General features: G+C 42.3%; 1 protein-coding gene across 1 annotated transcript in view; it reads right to left on the bottom strand.

The window, feature by feature from the left end:
• Cfap99 (cilia and flagella associated protein 99) overlaps window positions 1–5,982 on the bottom strand; it is a 45,659-nt gene that overhangs the window by 8,271 nt on the left and 31,406 nt on the right. The gene's annotated exons all lie outside the window — the stretch shown is intronic.

The following is a 5,982-nucleotide window of genomic DNA, read 5'->3' as shown; positions in this document are numbered from 1 at the left end:
AGGCATTGAAGTTGGGGGTTGCAGGTGGGCACAGGGCTTTGGTGAGACATATGTGCCAGATCCACAGAAAAACCGGCGTCACTAGGAAGTGAGTGCCAGAGCAGACAGCTGGCTGAGTCTAGAGTCAGGCACTTGACTGCTTCCTGTGTTCTGCCTGGTGTTGCTGAGGGACAAGAGGCAATGAACACATCCTTGGTCCAGCTCTTGAGTTCCAGTTCTTCTCCTTCCCACAAGACAGTACCCAAATAAGGGCTGTTCTTCACTATGACAACAAGCAGGAGCTCTGAGTTACCTGCATGGGAGAACTTCAGAACTAACACAAAGCTGGGGGTGCAGCTCAGTGATAAGGTGCTTGTCCAGTGTGTGTTTGGCAGGGGGAGTTGGGTTTAATTCTGTACACTACAAGAAAAAAAAGCCCACAAAACATGCTAGATGTCCTTTGTGACGGGAGCCAAGTGGAAAAGCACTGCAAGAGTTGCCAAGCTCCATCAGACTGAATGAAGATTTTGGGAAAAATGTACTCAAAGAACGGTTCCCATGGCAACCGGCATGTGAACTGTTTCTCACTAGTGGGTTCAGTGTTGAGACCAGAACAGCTACCCTGCATTGGTCCTGCTGTGATTGGGGGGGGGCGCTGGTCAAAAGCAAGTTTTATTCAGTTCAGGTTATTATTTGTAAGGTTCGCCAATTTTAAAAAAAGGGCATAAATTTAGTTAAGAGAAGAAAATATAACCAGTAATCAAGTCAGTGTTAGAATGAAATTAAAAATACCACCATTGCTGGAGATATAGCTTAGAGCACTTGCCTATCCTGCAGAGGGTCCTAGATTCAAATACCAGTATGAACACATTCATCCATCCGTCCACCTGTACACACACACATGCAGACACACATACATGCACACATTAAAAAGACCATTGTTACAGCCATTATTTTAAACACATCTTTTTCATACGTGTTGACAGAATTCCTAATATTGATCACTGTGGAAAAAACCCAAAGCTAGAATTCAATATTGGCCTCCCTGGTCAGGGGCTTGGTGGAGAATAGTCAGGTCACTTCTTTTAAGTTAGTGTCTCCTTGCGTAGCCCAGACTGACCTCAAAATCCCAACCTTCCTGCCTAAGCCTCCTATGAGGTGAGGTTCTGGCTTCCTCACTGTGGGAGATTATTACCTCAAGAGCCAAAATAATTCCTTCCTCCTTTACATTCCTTCTGTCAGATATTTGGTCACAGTAACAAAAAAAGTAATGAACACAGGTGAATTCAACAGCAGAGTAGAGGGTCCAAAGAAGACAAAACAACAGGGCTGGTCCAGCTAGAACCATGGAAGGAAAGTAGACGGAAAAACCTTCAGCGAGCATCAGGAACCTGGAGGTGCTATAACAAAAGCCCTAATGTCTGTGTCATTGCTCCCAAGAGCAGGACAGAGCTAAAAGGAAAGTGGCTAAGATTGCTCAGACATGCCAAGATAAGTCATAGTCAAATTTCTGAAAACCAAAGACAAGGAAACAACAGGAAAAGTCGGGTGGTGGTGGTACACACCTTTAATCCCAGCACTGGGGAGGCAGAGGCAGGCGGATCTCTGTGAGTTGGATCTCTGTGAGTTCAAGGCCAGCCTGGTCTACAAGAGCTAATTCTAAGACTGGCTCCAAAACTACAGAGAAACCCTGTCTCGAAAATAAAAAGAAAATATCATGAAGCCTCCAAAGGGGGACTGATGCCTGGTTTGTGGCAGAAAAACTGAATGGCCCCCCAAACCAGAGGAAGTTGAACAATATTTTTCAGGTACTAAAAGAAAGTCAAAGGACTCAACCTAAAACAGTGGTGCAATATTCTATCATTATTATTATTATTTGGTTTGTTGAGACAGGGTTTCTCTGTAGCTTTGGAGCCTATCCTGGAACTCATTCTGTAGACCAGGCTGGCCTTGAACTCACAGTGATCCACCTGCCTCTGCCTCCCAAGTGCTAGGATTAAAGGCATGCACCACTACCACCTGGCTATATTCTATTAATTTTTTATTATTGTATGTGTTAATGATGCATGTGTCATAACGTGTGGAGGTCAGAGGGAAACTTTGTGAGTCAGTTTTTTCTGTCCCCCATGGGATCCAGGAATTGAACTCAGGTCATGTTTTCTCTGCGTTTCCCACTGAGGCATCTTGCTGGCCCATCTTATTTTGAGACAAGGTCTTGTGGCCAAGGTGGTCTCATATTTACTCTATAGCTGAGGATGACCTTGAATTCCTTTTCCCGTCACTCTTACGAGTACTGTAATTACAGTTGTAAACAACCTCAGCTACTCTGTGTGTGTGTGTGTGTGTGTGTGTGTGTAAGTTTCTCACAGCTCATTTGAGCTGGCAAAATGACATCATTAGTAGACTATGGTAAATTATGTACTGTTATAATTTGGATTTTAAATGTCCACTAACCAGTCCACAAATTAAGGCTTACTCCCTAACACATGACACTATTAGGAGCTGGTAGAACCAACGATAGTTAGGCTAGGGAGGACATGACCTTGAAAGGGGTATGGAACTGGCCTCCTTTTCTTTATCTTTGCTTCCTACAGTTTTGTTCCATTACAAGCTTCTACCCTGATGCACTGCCGCAGGCCTAAAAGAATGGGGTCAACAAACCTTGTATTACAAACTGCAAAAATTTATGTCCAACAAAATCTTTTTTTCTTTTGAAGTTGATTTTTTAGGTATTTTGTTACAGTAATAGAAAACTGTCTAATACATAATTATATAATATTTTGAATAACAATTTAAAAGAGGGAGGGGCTGGAGAGATGGCTCAGCGGTTAAGAGCACTGACTGCTCTTCCAGAGGACCTGGGTTCGATTCCCAGCACCCACATGGCAGCTCACAACTGTCTGAAAATGCAGTTCCATGAGATCTGACACCTTCACACCAACGAACATAATAAAGTTAAATAAATAAATAAAAGTTAAAAAAAACAATTTAAAAGAGCTGCAGAGGGCCTAGGTGTGATGACACCAGCCTTCAATCTCAGCAACTGAGAGGTAGAGGCAAGTGACTCTCTGTGAGTTTGAGGCCAGCTTGGTCTACAGAGAAAGTTCCAGGCTAGTCAGGGCTACAGTGAGGAAGTAGCTCATGGACACGAGTGGATAGCTGAAATTTTCTGACCAACCAGTCTAGCCAAACTGATGAGTCTTGGGTTCATCTAGAGACCTTGTCTTAACAAATAAGGCAGAGGGTCCATAAAAAGGCATAGTGGGTAACAGCATTTGCCTCTCAAGCCCAGCTGCCTGGGTTTGATCCCTGGGACTTAGGTAAAGGCAAACAGAGAGAACTGGCTCTACAGACGTGTCTTCTACCATCCGCATGCATGCTGGGACACATGCCCTCCCCAAAATAAATATAGAGAATCGAAAACCTAAAAAAAAAATAAAACTGAGGAAAGACACTCAACACCGACCTCTGATCTCCATAAATGTGCACACACCTGTACCTGCACATACATGTACTTAAACTCACACTAATAAGTATATACACCACACACCAAACACATGTACAAATAAGCAATAATATAAAAAATGCTGGGTGGTGGTGGCACACACTTTTAATCCCAACCCTGTAAGATCAAGACAAGCCTGGTCTACATAGTGAATTCCAGGATAGCCAGGGTTGTACAGAGAAACTTTGTCTTGAAAAACAAAAACAAAACGACAACAAAAGCCCAAAGGATGGAAATGCCTCATGCAAATATTAATCAAAGGAAAGAAGGACTTAATATCGTTTGAAGTAGATAGCAGAGCAAGGAAAATTACCAGTGACAAAGATACAACATAGCATAATACTAACGACTCAACTCCATAGAGACAATTAAGCTACATATTTGCATGTACTAAGCAACAGAGATACAGAATATGGGAAGCAAAATCAAAATAGAAAAGGAGAATTTCACAGTTATATTTGTAGACTTCAACCTCTTCTCAACAACGCACAGATCAACTTGACAGAATTAGCAAATGAACGGAACCAATAGTACTGTTAATCAGCAAGAAGTGATGGACGTCAGAGAACCACCGAGACCAAAGAGCACACCTTCTTCTCAAGTGCCCTCCATGGATGGAAGACACAGCAAGAGCCCATCCTGGACAAAACTCAATAACTCAACATAGGGCATGGTGCCAAGAAGCCTGGTGGTCCCAGCACTCAGGAGACCAAGTGGGTCACAAGTTTGGGTCACAAATCTGAGGCCAGTTTGGCTTATTGACGAGATTCTGTTTCAAAACAAAAAGCAGCTGGGCAGTGATGGCACATGCCTTTCATCCCAGCACTTGTTTCGAGATAGGGTTTCTCTGTGTGGCAGCCCTAGCTGTCCTCGAACTAGCTCTTGTAGACCAGGTTAGCCTCAAACTTACAGAAATCCACCTGCCTCTGCCTCCCAAGTGCTGGGATTAAAGGCGTGAGCCACCACCGCCCGGCCAACAACACACTTTTAAATAATTCATAGGGCAAGAAGGAAATCTAGAGAAATGGGGAGAATACATCAACCTGCTATTTGAAACTGAGTACATGTCAGGATTGGAGGCACACAGATAAGGCCATGAACAAGAGAAACCATCAAACACTAAGTCCTCACAGTAGATAAGCAGGGTGTCTCATATCAGCAACCTATGTTCTCATCTCAAGAAGCTGGAAAAAAGAGTAAACAGAAAGCAAGGAGGGAGGGAGACAGAAGTGGTGAAAACAGAGAAAGCCAGTGAAACAAAAAGTAAATTATTCAAAATAAATAAATTGTTCATTTTTAACAATGTTATGGTCATTCTTGGTTGTCAAGCTAACTGCATCTGGAATTAACTAAAATGCAAGCAGCTGGATACACCTGTGAGGAATTTTTCTGAGTTAAATCATCGAAATGGGAAGACCTACTTCTAATCTGGATCTCTTGAGGTGGAAGATCCACCTTTAACCTGAGCCACACCTTCTGTTTGCAGACGTGGTGGAAGGAAATTCTCTCCCTTTGCCTGCCTTCACTCTTGCTAACAACCCCACTCCTTCACTAGCGTTCATTAGAGCCAACTCTGGATTCCAGCATATACTAGAGACCAGCTGAGACACCCGCCTCGTGAACTGAATGACTATGAGTTCTTGGACTTTCTGTTGATAGACAGTCATTGTTGGACTAGTTGGACCACAGCCTGGAAGACACTGTAATATACATAATATAATATATCACATTATATATATCTATGTATATATATCTATGTGCATGCATGTGTGTATTTAGATACATATTAATTCTATCAGTTCTGTTCCTCTAGAGAGCCCTGACTAATACAGACAAGATCTCAATATGTAGACCTGGCTAGAATTTTTTTTTAAAAATAAGTTAGAAGAATATTACAAGTTTGTAAACTTATAAATTTGACAACTTAGTGAAATGGACCAAGTCTTCAAAATATACAAACTAGCACAACAACTCAGTTAGCATGAAGAAATTGCTTCAAAAGTTCTATAACTGTTAAGCATGAAAGCATATTTTTTTCTTTTAGAGACAAAGTCTTACTCTCTAAATTGCCCTTGAACTCATGTTAATCCTCCTGCCTCACCCTCATAAGTGCTGGCCTGACTGAGTATGAACCGCCACATCCAGCTAAATGAAATGTCTCCCTTCTCTTGATTTATTTGTACTGGTTTTTCCTGTATAGTACTAGGGACCGAACCCAGGACTTGGCATAGGGTAGCCATGCACTCTACTAGCTACATTTCTAGTGGAATGGAATTTGTAATTTAAAAACTCTCAAAAGAGAAACATTCTGCTGGGGGTTTAACTGGTAGCTGAGCATGCCCATCTCAGGCACAATCCTGGGTTCAGTTCCTAGCACCAAACAGAGCAGAACAAAGTAAATGAAGAAAGGAAAAGGAAATCCTACAATTGAATACAACCTGGGCGGCAGTGGTGCATGCCTTTAATCCCAGCAGAGGTAGGTGGACCTTTTTTTTTTT

The sequence above is a fragment of the Microtus ochrogaster genome, unplaced genomic scaffold (genome assembly GCF_000317375.1).
Source record: "Microtus ochrogaster isolate Prairie Vole_2 unplaced genomic scaffold, MicOch1.0 UNK5, whole genome shotgun sequence".
In the NCBI taxonomy this organism is placed as follows: Eukaryota; Metazoa; Chordata; class Mammalia; order Rodentia; family Cricetidae; genus Microtus; species Microtus ochrogaster.
This window is presented reverse-complemented; position numbering and strand designations above follow the sequence as displayed.